At 38.9% G+C, this 14,894-nt stretch overlaps 1 protein-coding gene and 1 pseudogene across 19 annotated transcripts in view; one reads left to right on the forward strand and one right to left on the reverse strand.

The window, feature by feature from the left end:
• Positions 1 to 14,894, reverse strand: part of MCTP1 (multiple C2 and transmembrane domain containing 1) — a 535,596-nt gene that overhangs the window by 48,190 nt on the left and 472,512 nt on the right. The gene's annotated exons all lie outside the window — the stretch shown is intronic.
• LOC107179324 lies at positions 7,388 to 14,141 on the forward strand (annotated as a pseudogene).

Genomic DNA, 14,894 nt, shown 5'->3' on the forward strand with positions numbered 1-14,894 from the left:
GTATTGTATTAAAAATAAATATGAAAATTGTAAGTGATCTCCTGTTAGGGATAACATATATGGAGCCTTGGGCCAAGAACTATAAATATATTTTATCCATGCTATGAAGTAAAATACTATTTACTAAATGCTATTACTATATCCATTATGCAAATGAGGAAACTGAGGCCATAAAGCAGTTAAACAATGGATCCAAGGTCTTTTAGCTAGTAAATGATGGAGCTGGGATGCACATTGAGGAAGTCTGACTCCGGAGACTGAATCAACCATTACTCTAATGGCACCATCACCTGATAAAATCTAGATCCTTCAATGGAGACTTGTTAAGTGAGAGAAGGAGCAGAATAACAGAAAGAGCAGACCACATATTCCAGTCACCTTGTTCCCCAGATCACTGCTGACATATTACAGAGTACATCCCACCTTGTGCTCCTGTCCTTGCCTGGGGTGTCACAGAGGGATACACAGGACCCCAAGATCAGATCTCAACATAGCTGTTTCCCAACAATTATTGAGGTCTGTGCCTTGCTTTTGTAATGTTACTGAAATGCAGGGAGAAGCACTACATTCTCAATGTTTCAGCTTACATATGTTTGGGTAGACAAAACTTGTTTTTTATGGTCATTCTCTTCCTTCGTTATTTTAGGCTCGTGAACCTACCAGGCCCTTGTAGTAATCATTAAGGCCATGCACAAATATTCTGGCTCTTTTTAGGACTGTGGTAGGATCACACTTTTCTACCTGCTTAAAGTGAATTGCTTTGGCCAGTGAAAGGTGAACACAAGTAGTCTGTGTTGCTTCCAGGAAGAAGCTTTAAGAGTCAGTGCATGCTTTGCCATCTTTCTCCTTCAGACTTGGTAACTGGCAATATTCCCAATAGCATCTGCTCTGTTGGCCTTGAGCCCAAGGTGAGGATGACAGTAAAGCTGTGGAGCAAAGCTTCCTGTGTGCCTGTGATGGACAGATATTATTAACAAGAAATAAGCACTATGGTTTTAACCTATCAAGATTTGGATTCATTACTGCAGCAAAACCTAGCCTATCCTGATTGGTGCACTCTTACAGAAAATTTGAATGCCTAATAAAAGCAGCAACATAGAGAATATGGCAGAAGAAGGGGACTGGGCTTCTGGCTATCATCAAGACCCCCATTGTTGCCAGCTTAGCAGGAAATATCTAAGGCGTTTCCAAAAGGACTGGAGTTAGCAGTGCAGAAAGAAAAAGTCCTCATCATCCAGGGCTGAAATCCTGGTTTCTTGGGATGTAGAAATGTGAAATTTCCAACTCCTGTAACTGACTCAAACTGTGAGGAGCACCGAAGAAGCCCCGTATCTTCCCATGTGCCCTCATATATGAACAAGCGCACTGTGGGAGCAATGTGGAGTTTTTTACTAGACTGGCTGAAGTAACCACTTGGAAGCATACTATTTTAACCCTCCTGACAGATATTATCAGTCAGTAGTACAACCAAGGGCTTTTCTCTCTCCTTTCAGTAATAATCAAAAAGAGCGATGCTGTGAGTTAGAGGTTTAAACAGAAAGAAATTGAAATCCATGACAGTGATGACTTAATAATATTGCAAATTATAGTTTTTAGTTCAGGTAATTTAGCATACCAAATCACAGTTTAATTTCCTTCTACAGAGCCCAGGCAAGCAAGATAGTGTATGGGAGAAGGGGCAAGGCGGGGTAGAGGGTGGAGGCAAAGAGGAGAGTGAGGAAAAAATTTTAAGACCCCCCAAATGCAGGTACCCTTGAGAGACTAATAAAAGTGACCTGGAGAATGTAAAGGGCAGTCAGTTAATAAGTGTGAGGCATACAGCCGTGATCTGGGGGGGCCAGGAGTCTTTGCTTGCTTTTGTTCAGGTGCCTGCTTCTCCTGCCTGGTGGAATGTGAGCATCAAGTGCCCAGAAGGAATGCATAACGTGTGCAGAGCCCTGACAGCTGCGAAGGGAAAGAATGACTTTGAGAGTGTCAGCAAAGCGGAGCCGTGGTTGAATGGCATGTGTCCTTGACTGTGCACAGCACAATGCCTTGTGAAGGAATGAGGGTGGTGGGGCTGCATCACTTAATGATTTGTCTTTTGTTCTAGGATCAACCTTCCAGAAACCAACCACTATTCAGCCTGCACACACCACTCATCTTGCAAAATACTCAAAATAGCTTCCTCAGGTATGTCAATTAATTCACCTGGCTGAAGCCGTGTCTGTGTGCTTGGCTAGAGAATCAGGAAAGAATCCTCCTGATTAAATTTCCTCAAAAATGATTACCTGAGTTCCAGCCAAGTAGCTTGGGAGACAGTAGCTCTTCTAGCTGGTCAGTATTACCCAGATAGACTGCAGCTGACCTGCTGGCCCTCATGTTCACCAGAGTACCCTGGAGTAGTTATGTCCCTTTGCACCTATCTGAATTCGGTGTTTAGGGGTCAAATAGCTAGGCTGAGTTTGCAGATGCTTGAAACTGAAGTTTCACACTCAGGTGCCTAAGAATCACCTACTTAGAAAAAATTCCTGTGAACCGCCCCATCCTTACTGAATAGGAATATCTTGAGGTGGGGCTGAGGAATCAATGTTTGAACATGATTCCTGTATTATTTTGGTGAAAACCAGGGTCTTTTTTTTTTTTCAATCTCCTCAAATTTACCTGAGTAGAAAAAAAACAAAAAGTAACCCCTCATAAACACAAAAAGCACAAACACAAACACACCTAAGGAAACAGAACTCAATCCAAAGAAACTCATATAAGTAGAGAGATCATGTCTTTTATTATACAAACCAAGACACTTCTGAAAGCAAAATTGGGCATTACTAATAATTACAGCAGGATAGCAGGTGTAGACTGGGACTCTGCTAGGCCAACCAGGACTCATGGTCACCAGAGTTCTAAGACTAATCTGATAGGAAAGGTGATTAGGATTTAGGCCACCAGCCCAAGGGAAAGCCCTCAATCATGTCTTGATGCTTAAACATCACTGCAAATATTTTAATAGGGAGGGTTTTGTGAGCCCTAAGCAGAGAGGATCTGGCTCAGAGGCTTGCACTAGCTTGGACAGAATGGATAAACTCTGTGGTCCAATTATGCCAACCAGGAAGAGACCAGTAGAAATCTTGACCTCCCAGTGGAAGAGTGCATACAGCAGTAACATTTATCCACGGCAACTTCAGAAATCAGTCTCATGAAATGTAAAGGATTATTCCTCAGAGGCAAAGAAGAGGAGAAACAAACCAGACATTATTCTATTCGTTACATTCATCTTACAGTTTCTAGAAAATACCTTTTCCCCAAGTTTTTAGTTTTACTCTCACGTGGTTGGCACAAACCACCTAACAATTATTGTCACATGGATTTCCTACTGCTTTCTTCCTGAGGGAACTACTGCAATATTTCTGTAGGACAAAGGAAGAATGGGTTGTGCATTTTCATTATTCAATGTGTGCAAAGAAATCAGTGTGTAAAGGATGTTTTAGGAGTGCAAAATAGCTAAGTGAGAAAGCATTTTTTTTTCTAGGAAATTTCATTTATTTCTTTGGTTTTTAATAACGATTGTGGTATATAGTGGCTTTTGCAAAACATTACAGTGATGTTATTGCATATTTCTTTTTAGATATTCCTTCTATTTTTAGTATAAGCTCAAAATACAGTTCAATTTGGCATCTCTTAACCAACAAAATTCTATGCTTGCTCTAATGGGTAAATGCCCCAATATTGTAAGTCCTTCTTAAAATGTGAAAACCAAATAAACTGTATATAAAGAATCTGGATCTTCACAAAGTAACTTCTCTTATAGAAATTGTATGTAGGATAGGCTGTGCCTCTTTTGTGTTGAGTTGCCAGTGCATGGAATAGAAGGAAAGTGTAATTGGTGTGCCAGCCCCTGAGAGAAAAGCAGTATCTGAGGAAACATTGAAATAATTACTAAATATGTGTATAAAAGAGGCATGGTGATAGTTACAGGAGAAGGGAAAGAGAAGGCAAGGAAGAGAGAAATCGTTCTTAGATGATTATAAAATATATCTTATTTACCTGAGAGAGTTAAAGTGCATTGGCTATGCTTTTTAAAAACTGGTCTTAATTACCCTGGAGACCAGAATTCCATATGAGGTAAATATGTTTTTAGATAGTTTTCTAAAATATGTATAATTTACTCAAGGAAAAAAGGACTGTGTCCTCTGGAGCCAATCTAGCCTCACAGGTAAATACAAATTTAAGTAGATTCCTAAGAAGTATATTATGTACAGTGGCTGATGGAGTGGAATGTCTATGAAGAAGCTGGGAAGGTCCGTCAGTTAAGTACATAATAAAAATGTATTGGAAAAATACATCATTTTCTCAGTGGACTATAATTGGCTATGCATAGTAAAAAGTCTTATTTTCCAAAATGTATTCTGCATCCGCAGAGTTTTAAATCTCAATAACTGCGTTATTTTTAAAACTCAGAATGCTAAGCAATATTAGTGAGAGTGACAGAACTGCAGGGTAGATGTCATTCTATAATTTACAACTCTTTTTGACATCTTTTTTTCACCTTCTTCTTCTTTTCAAGCAGACTTCATCTAAAGCCATAGGTGAAAAGTTAAAGAAGATGGAGAACAAAATTCCACTTTCCTTATTCAACAGTTGGAGTGATGCTCTTAGAATTATCACAGTACATTTAACTTTAAAATATACCCTCTTTTATTGTCCAGGAAGAGTTTTCCAGTATAAACAAAATAGAAAGAATGAATGAAAGAAAGATAGAAAAAAAGAAATAATGAAAGAAAGAAAGGGAGGGAGGGAGAGAGGATGGAAGGAAGGAAAGGAGAAAGGAAGGAAGGGAGGAAGAGACAATGTGAAGTGTCTAGAGTAACACAACAGTCTAGTTCTGTCATTTACATCTTCATTTGGTGGGCAAGCCTTTCCTACCCCACTGATCAAGGGGCTTCCTCCTTCTAACTCCTCACCATTCTCCCAGCCCATCAGCTCAATTCTAACTTCACTTGTCATCTTTCTTTGAAACTTGTTCTATGTCCTTTCTGTATTACCCCGTTTGTGTACAAATCATTCTGGGTTGATGAACCATGAACTGTTGTGTTTTCATTGCTACATACTCACTTTACGTCACGTGGCCCCAGCCAAGCCTTCGCTGCTGCTTGACCATCCAGTCATTCTGGGGTTGACAGGTTATCACATTCCTTTCAGGTATTCTTTCAAACTTCCTCCATATTCCAGAGCCTCCCACCCTAAATTTTTTTTTAATATAATTTATTGTCAAGTTGGATAACATACAGTATATACACTGTGCTCTTTGCTTTGAGAGTAGATTCCCATGATTCATCACTTACATACAACACCCAGTGCTCACCCCAAGAAGTACCTTCCTCAATGCCCATCACCCGTTTCCTCCTCTCCCCTCCCCACCATCAACCACCAGTATGTTCTCTGTATTTAAGAGTCTCTTATGGTTTGCCTCCCTTTCTGTTTGAAGCTATTTTTTCCCCTTCCCTTCTCCTATGGTCTTCTGTTAAGTTTCTCAAATTCCACATATGACCCACCCTAACTTTGAATTCACAGCAGATGACCAATTCTCCCACTTTGCTGAAAGAAAGAGGCCATGTGTACTTCCTCAACACCCACCCTTCCATCCTGGATCTCCCATGAAACTCAATCCCTTCTCTAGTGTTCTTCTGTCCATCTATCCTATCTCTTCTGAGACCTTGAGCTTGTACTCTCCTAGCTCTGTAAACCCACCTTCCCCCACTTGTTCCTTCTGAAATAGTGTGAGTTCCCCAAGACTAAAACAACACTCAAATTCCTGCCAAGATCCTAAGTTCTTGTTCTTCCTTCCCTCCCCTTCCAGAGTGAGGCCATTCTGAAGAGCAGTCCATACATGCTGCCTTCAACATACCCTATGCTTTCTGCTGTCACCACTCTAGGGAAACTACAAGCACCAAGGTCTTCACTAATTGAATCATCAGTGTTCATGACTTTTTCCCTCAGTTGTCATCTTCCATGAGCATTTACCATATTTAATTCTAGTAATACGTTTCTCAAAACTCTTGGTTCCCATAACAGCAACCCTTCTGATTCCCCTCCTACCACTCTTATGATTCCTTCTCAGCCATATGCTCTGTTCTTCATCCTGTCTTGCCCCTTAAATAGAGGCATTCTCCACAGAACTGTCCTTGGCCCTCTTCCCTGCACTCTCAACAGCCTCTGTTTCAGTAATTACTTTTATCTGTAATTAGTACTGCTCAAATTTAACTTTCTGGCCATAACCTCTTCTTTGAATTCCAGATTTATATTTCTAGTATCTACTGGAATACCTAATTTGATGGCCTGGTGACATTTCAGATTCAACATGTTAGAACAAAAGTAATTTCTTTCCCTCTAAAATCTATCCCTACTCAGACTCGCTCTCTTCCATTTAATAACATAACAATCTTCCTGGACTCCCATTACTGATAATGTTGCTGTTGCTGCTAACAATAATGATAACACCACTCTAATAACATTATACTTATGAAATTTGTTTTATGATAAAGACATCATTATAAGCTTTATACATATTTACTCATTTAATCCTTATAACAAGATAAGGTAGGAACTATCATTAACCCCATTTTAAAGATGAGGAAACAGAGGGATAGAGGTGAAGTACTGTGCCTAACAGCATACAAAAGCCCGGTTCCAGAACCAATACTCTTAACCATTATGCTACCCTGTTTCAAAAAATCTAAAGCTAATTTTGGAGGCATTCTTAAGAACACATTATAGCTGAGAGTCGCTGGAAGGTGGCTCATTTGAGGTATGAGGGACTTGAAACCAAGTGGTGGTTTTAGGAATACAAAAGAGAGTGACTGATGGGAACACATTGGAACTCTGCGATGATGGAAACTGCATTCAACTCTGTATCATCCTTGGCACCACGTGTAATGACTGGGTCTCAGAGACCAGTGAATGTGAATGGGAATATAGAATGAATTCTATACATAGGGAGCAGAAAGTTCCTTTTAATATCATACTGGCAAAGGTATATCCAATTCTGTTTCCTTATGGGATATGTAAATATGAGGCAAGGGATCAGAAAGATATTGGCAAAATGAAGATGATAGGACAATCACTTTTCTTTTGCTAAATAATATCCAGTATACAACATGGCTAGTTGGAGTGGTTATGGGACTCTGATACCTGAATTGCTGTTTTCCATTCATACACATAGAACTTTCTTTTTTTTTTTTTTTTAATTTTTTTTCAACGTTTTTAATTTATTTTTGGGACAGAGAGAGACAGAGCATGAACGGGGGAGGGTCAGAGAGAGAGGGAGACACAGAATCAGAAGCAGGCTCCAGGCTCCGAGCCATCAGCCCAGAGCCTGACGCAGGGCTCGAACTCACGGACCGTAAGATCGTGAGATCGTGACCTGGCTAAAGTCGGACGCTCAACCGACTGCGCCACCCAGGCGCCCCACACATAGAACTTTCTATTCACTGAGCATTTAACCAAATGCTTACTATTTATATACCATTGTGCTTAATATGTGTTATAATACTGTTTTTGTCACTATGGTTTATAATGCTTTTGTGGAGACTTACGCATTAAATTAAATAAGACCATGAATTAATTAATACATAAATGTTGTAAGAATGTGGCATAATGGTTTAAATCATGGGCTTTTGGAGTCTAGACAGAACTGGGTTCTAATTTCAGTCTTTAGTTGTGACTTTGGACAAGTCACTTAGCCTAGCACAGTGGATGATAGAACTACTTAATAGTGTTGTGAGCAAGAAATGAGATGATACATGTGAAGTGCTCAGTATAGTGCACATAATTTTAAAAAATGGAAGGGAAAATAGATGAATATCAACTGAGGAGAAAAAACACATTATTGTGTGTTTTGAAGTACAGTCATTACTGGCTAAAGAGTTAATTGGCAGAATCTGGGGTGGGGAGCAGATTCCAGCTGGGTTTTAAAGATGAATGGGTCTTGCTCCTCAGTGCTACCTGGGGAGGTGGCAGCCATCTTTCACTCAGCATCATGGCTGACCTCAGACCTCTGGTGAAGCCCCAGATCGTTAAAAAGAGGAAGAAGTCACCCAGCATCAGTCAGACTGGTATGTCAAAATTAAGTGCAACTGGTAAAAACCCAGAGGCATTGACAATAGGGTGCGCAGAAGATTCAAGGCCAGATCTTGATGCCCGACATTGGTGACAGAAGCAACAAGAAAACAAAGCACATGATGCCCAGTGGCTTCCAGAAGTTCTTAGTCCACAACGTCAAAGAGCTTGAAATGCTGCTGATGTGCAACAAATCTTACTGTGCAGAGATTGCCCACAATGTCTCCTCTGAGAACCACAAAGCCATTGTGGAAAGAACAGCTCAGCTGGCCATCAGAGTCACAATCCCAATGCCATGCTGTGCAGCGAAGAAAATGAACATACAGACAGTTTATGTGCACATCATGTCTGTGTTCATAAAACCATAATACTACAAAAAACAAAAAGGATGAATGGGTCTTGAATAAGCAGAAAGGGCACTTCATGTAGACTGTAAGAGCATATCAGGAGAATCTTAAGAGGAAGATACAAAGTAAGGAATAGTGCAACTGCAAAATCTATAGAATTTTTCTTATAGGTTAGAGAAAACCACCAAAAACGATTCGAGTGTTTGCATCTTCATGAGTAAAATATTTGCGCTACTGGTAGAAATTCTTGAGCTACAAAGGACGCTTTTTTGAGAGGAAAGAATAGAAGTTCAGATTGAAATATACTGTGTTTGGGTTTATGATGAAGCAACTTTCAATGTACAAAAGGGTGGAAAGACACAACAGACTTGGGACAGAAGGCATAACCAGAGATGTTTATTAGCTCCTTGAGAAGAGGAATTAGGCCTCATTTCTGTTTGTATCCTTCAGAGAACATAGCGTAGTGCTTTGAACGTTACAAGTACATAATACTTGTTGCAGTGATGAAAGAATACATGAATCAAAGTAAAGATTTTGGAGTTATCTTCCTTGAAGTGATAGTTAAAATTGTGGGCAAAGATTAAGAAAGAACAAAAGTGGGAGATACACAAACACTGAAGACAAACAATGAACATGGAAGTGTTAGAGTAAAAAGACCTGAGTGTCCAGGGAGATAGAAGTGTATATGATTAAATTGTGGCTAAGATAGCATTGAGCTCAATGCACTAAAAAGGTAGAAGGCCGAATGATGTTATTAATGTCTTCAGGGAACACGTTCAGGGAACGGTGTTATAAATGGAAGCCACGAAGGAAAGAATTAAGATTGAACAAAAGAGGGGAGTAAATGGAGGCAACAGATGTATAGCATGTCTGAGATTGATGGTGAACAAAGGAAAAGAAACCTACTCTCTTACAATGTATCTATATTTGATGCACAGAACAGACATTTGTCATAGGTACACAAATATTTATTACGTGCATACATGCATGAATATGTGAATGAAAGAATGAATTGAATGAATCATTCATACTGAATGAGAGAAAAATACCCTATCTTGATTCCTTTTTTCTTAATCAGAATATTTTCACCTTCATTTCTGTGCTGTATGTAAATAGATGCAAACATACTTAAAGGTAACAAAGTTGGTCAACTCTTGTAAAAAAAAAAAAGTTGATCTCTTTCTAGCATATTACTTTTACTTGTTATGGGAAAAGATTCACACAGGAAGTTCTATCATTATGATTTAGATTGTGGGAAGGGAAATGTTTAGAAATAAATACAAGGAATTTTAATTTTCCTATCAATTGTTTTCACATAAGCGATAACCCTTCCAAGTGGCTCCCATGTGGATAGTCTCTTTTATTAAAACTAATTGTTTTGTATGTTTGGAAAATGCAGTTTTATTATGAGGGAGAAAAGTTTGTATACTATCATTACAATATGAAAAGTAAACATGACTTATGGAAACAAAGAAACATCTGAAATCAGTAAGCATCTGTTTACTTGTCTCTGTATAAATGAAAAACAGAGATCAAGAAAATATTTTAGTTATGGGGTTGTCTTTTTTTAATGCTCTGAAATTCATGCTGAGTGGGGAAAACTCATGCTTGATACATTCAACTTACAGTACATTTTCAAGGTGAATTACTAAATCCTAAGAACCTGACCTTCTAATGAAGGCACTGAGGCAAGCACAGAGTTGGTGAAGAAAACCACAAAGATATAAAAATGCATAGATATATGATCAACCAGGGACAAACTCTGATAGAATTATCACCAGATCTCTACAGACAAGGTATATCTATCAAACATGCCTACCCTAAACTTTGATTCCGTTAATTTCCTGAGAAAAGACATCAGGTAGAGTTCTGGATACCAGGTGTGTAAACACTAAGAGATTGTGATATTGCGATATCTTTTGTGCAGAAACCCGAACACAATGCAACCAGATGCAGAAGTGAGTTTCCATTGGGAATGCTACCCACCCTTTTACTACTGGTACCATTATTTAAACGTTTAATGTAGGAGAAACTCAAGGCCAAAAAAGAACATGCTTGCACTTAATTTCAAGTGACAGCTAGTACAGTGCATTAAAGGTGTAATACTATACACATGGTAGTTATATATAAATAGTAACATTAAAAAGGGGTTACAACATCCCTAAGACATCCTAAGTCTAAAACACTTAAAAAGCACATTTTCAGTACAACTTATCTTAAATTATTTTAATTGGTTTCAAGATGACTTCAGATTACCGATGGGCTTTGACTTTTTCTGATTATAAAAGAGAAACACAGATGAAGGCTTTTTAGGCAGCCTAATACCATTCCCAGGTAGACTACCACCTAGCCTGTGTTACTTAAATATCATTAACTATCAACTAACATTATTTTTACATAAATGTTTTATGTAAATTTTGTTTTCCTAAAGTTGTTAGTCCTCTTCCTCTTAATAAATATAGCTAATGCAAAAAAATTTTTTTGTTCTTTTTTTGTGTTCATTACCCAGGAACTTTTTCAAAGAAAAAGGGGTATGTGTGTGTGTGTGGGGGGGGGGACAGAGTGACAGAGCTTGGATACTTAGCAACCATTTTACTGTTGAGAGTCTTTTTTTTTTTTATAGTATGAAAAATAATCCAGTTACATTCTTTAGCTCGATTACTCACAAATAACTTATCTGAAAAAAAAAATCAAGTAAATCTGTCAGTCGGGGAAGTTTATTTTTCCATGTGTTATCTAGAGATAAGCCAGCCTGTACTATTAGATTTCCACTGACATAATTGTGCATGAATTCTGATCTGATTTGGTATTACATGGTGCAAAAGGTGACACATTTTCTCTAATATACCCCATTAGAAAGGAAAGAAATTGCCAAAGTATGAAATCTGAGGACCTTGATTCAGAAACTATGTGACTTTGAGGTCAGCTCAAAGGAAAAAAAGAACTTGTTCAACTACCCCAGGCACTGAAGGTTGTGACAAGAAAACCTAATACCTAGGGTAGTTACTCTTTCGGATAATCAATAAAATCTTACATTATCAGACTGCAGCAGCTGTATATTTGTTTTTTATATTGCCTTGTATGTCTCCAAAATATTCCAGTGTGGAATCACAGAGAAGACAGATGCTGTCTCTGTTTCCAAATCATTGTGATCAGAATACATGGGTAAGATACCAGAACCAAGAAATAGCATATATGTGTATGATGAGCTCAATATTGATTTTAATATCTGCATACTGCTACCTCACTACAGCAGAAAAACATTAGCTCCAAGGATCCTGGAAAAGAGTCTTGACCGAGCTACTTAGAGTTTGTACAACAAAATTTTCAGAGATATCAGTCATCTTTTAAATCCTATGAGAAATATCCTTGAACAAATTAGTAAAATACCAGATGTGAACTGCTGGCAATTTCAAATTACATTTTCTAAAAAGAAGAAACTCTTATGCTTTAAGAAGGAAATGTTTTGCAATCTCCTTTCCTCACTTGGCTTTTCATTTTTGGCAGCCAGTCAGAGAAAGTAAAGCCTGACTTCCAGGACACTGGACAGTGGCATTTTGTCTTCCTTCACTGGTAGAGGACAATGGATATTCAGTATAGTCTGAATAGGATTTAAAAAGGATTTTTTTTATGACTCCTTTCTACGTACCAACTAGCTTCAAGGGAGAGTTCAGCTAGATAGTGAAATTTCTGGGCTGAATTCTTATCTATGGACAAAGCAGAAGAAGAAAGATTTAGGTAGCACTTTCAGGTTTTAGCGAAGTAGAGAATGACAATTCAGTCAGTCCTTTGATGCTTCTCCACTTGTAAATCAAAAACAAAAAATGAAACAAAAATATACGGGATGATAAACTTTGGATACACCTGGCAACTTGAAGGCACTATGCTTGTTTAAGTTTTGAGATAACCTAATCAAGCACTATATGCTGATAAACCTTAGATAAAGAGAAAGTCTCCTGTTAGGCAACAGGCTTCATATACCTTAATGCTACTGGACATCTATTAGGAGCTTTTCTTCTTTAGAAATGGTAGCTGATTTTACTTTCCAAAGATGGCCACATAATATCTCCCATCTCTTAGATTCTTATGCAATAGGACCTTGACACTCCTTATTAAGAGGTAGAACCAAAGCCATCCTCTCCTTGAATCTGGGCTGGCCTTAGTGACTTGTTTGACCAATAGGACATGACAGAAGTGACATTCTGGGACTTCCAAGCCTACATCATAAGAAGCTTTGCAGCTTCTGCTTGGATCTCTTGAAACACTCACTTTTAGAATCATTCTCCCTCTTAGAATTGAGTTGCCACGTCATGAGAAGCCAGCAACAACCCCTAGTCATCCAACTGAGCCATCTGGAATGTCCAGCCTAGTCAAGCCCTTGGAGGACCACAGCCCCAGATAGCTGGCTAGACCCACAAGAGTGATTCGAGCAAGAGCTGCTCAGGTGAGCCCAGTGAAGCCAGTGAATAATGAAAGAATGGAAATTATTACTTTAGTCACTAAGTGGGTTTTTGTAGGGGGTAGGCACTGGGAGATTGTTATGCAAAACAATGGCGGGCTTTGGAGGCAAACAGGCTAAAGTTTGTAGTTTGGTTGTTTCGCTTATTTTGTGACGTTGAGTGAGTGAGTTCACTTAGTGAAAGCACACTAAATGGGGAAGAGGCCCTGAATATGGACCTGTTGCCACCATTTTTTCAAAGGCTCTCTTAAGACCTAGTGCTGAAGGAAAAGAGGGCTGGGCAGGCACGGAGGACACTTTCTGTTTATACTGACCAGAACATGCAATTTTGCACACCAAGTGACCTAGTTGTCATCTCTGGGTGGGTCAACAGGCCTTACTGCAACATGACCAGGAGGAAAGTTAATTAGAGAGTTAGTTTTCCGACCTCAGTTTCTTCATCATCAGACAAGTTACCTAATTCCCAGACTTACCTTCTTCTTAGATAAGTTAACTTGTTTTCAGATTCAACTACTTCTCTATTTTAGTCTCATTATCTGGTTTCTAATCTTAGCTACTTCCCCACTAGCCAAGTTTATCTTCCTGATACTGAAGCATGGGAATAATACTTGATAAGCCAGTACACAGAGTTATTGTGAACATTAAATTAAGGTAAAGAAATGGAAGTACTTTGAAACATGTGAAGTGCTTCACAAATACAAGGATATCTCAGCCAAGCATCTTATAGTCCTCAGCAACTCTAAATTTTCCCTTATTCTATAGAACATAAATTGTTTCAATAATCTTAGTACATTTACTATTAAAAGTATCTCTCAAATTTGTTTCTTTCTTATTATCATGATTGCTGTTTTCAGTGCAGGCTGACATTATTTCTTGCTGGGAATACCATGGCACCTCCTCGCATATTTTTCTACTTCGAGTCTCATTTCCTTCTTCTTTTTTTTCTTAATGTTTATTTTTTGAGAGAGAGAGAGTGAGTGAGCATGCAAGCAGGGGAGGGGCAGAGAGAGAGGGAGGCAGAGGATCAGAAGTGGGCCCAGTGTTGACAGCAGGGGGCCCAAAGCAGGGCTGAAACTCACAAACCTTGGGATCATGACCTGAGCCAAAGTCAGATGCTTAACTGACTGAGCCATGCAGGTGACCAAGTCTCGTTTCCTTCTTATTCCATCACCTGCCCATTAGCAGAGTTTTCTTCTTTTTTAAAATTTATTCATTTATTTTGAGAGAGAGAAAGAGAGGGAGAGCATGAGCAGGGGAGGGGCAGAGTGAGAGACAGAGAGAGAGAGAGAGAGAGAGAGAGAGAGAGAGAGAGAGAGAGTGAGAGTGAGTGAAAGAGAGAGGGAGAGAACGGGAGAACCCATGAATCATGAGATCATGACCTGAGCCTAGATCCAAGAGTTGAATGCTTAACCGGCTAAGCCACCCAGGTGCCCTGACAGAGTTTCCTTCTAAAAGCACAAATGTCATCATGACAATTCCCTATTTTAAAAGAGCCTTTGATTTCTCACTGCTTGAAGATAATTCAAATTTCTTAACTGATGGCTAAAGCATTCACAATCTTAAATTTGCCTTTTCCAGTGTCATTTTCCTCCACTTTATGCTCCTACTGTACCAAATACTCCTTGAATTCACATACCACATTTCCTTGTACATTCTCACTCATCCTTCAAGACTTAAACTAAATGCCACCTCTACCGTGCAACATTTGTTGACAAGTCTGTGAAGATGGTCACCTTCTTGTTTTTCCCACCCAAACTCTTTATAACTCTATTACAACATTTTTCTCACTGTATTGTAGTTATTAGTTTACATAATCAAGGGTCCCATCAGACAGCAATTCCTGAAAGGCCCATATTCTGCCATATTTATCTCTGTCTGCCCAGTATCTTGTCCTTCACTTTAAGTTTATGGGGAAAATAAAGCACTTTTCAATGAGAGAGACCTAACAGCAGAATGATTTGAGACTGGGCTTCAAGGTCTGTGGGTAGATCTGT

This window comes from Panthera tigris, chromosome A1 (genome assembly GCF_018350195.1).
Source record: "Panthera tigris isolate Pti1 chromosome A1, P.tigris_Pti1_mat1.1, whole genome shotgun sequence".
NCBI lineage: Eukaryota > Metazoa > Chordata > Mammalia > Carnivora > Felidae > Panthera > Panthera tigris.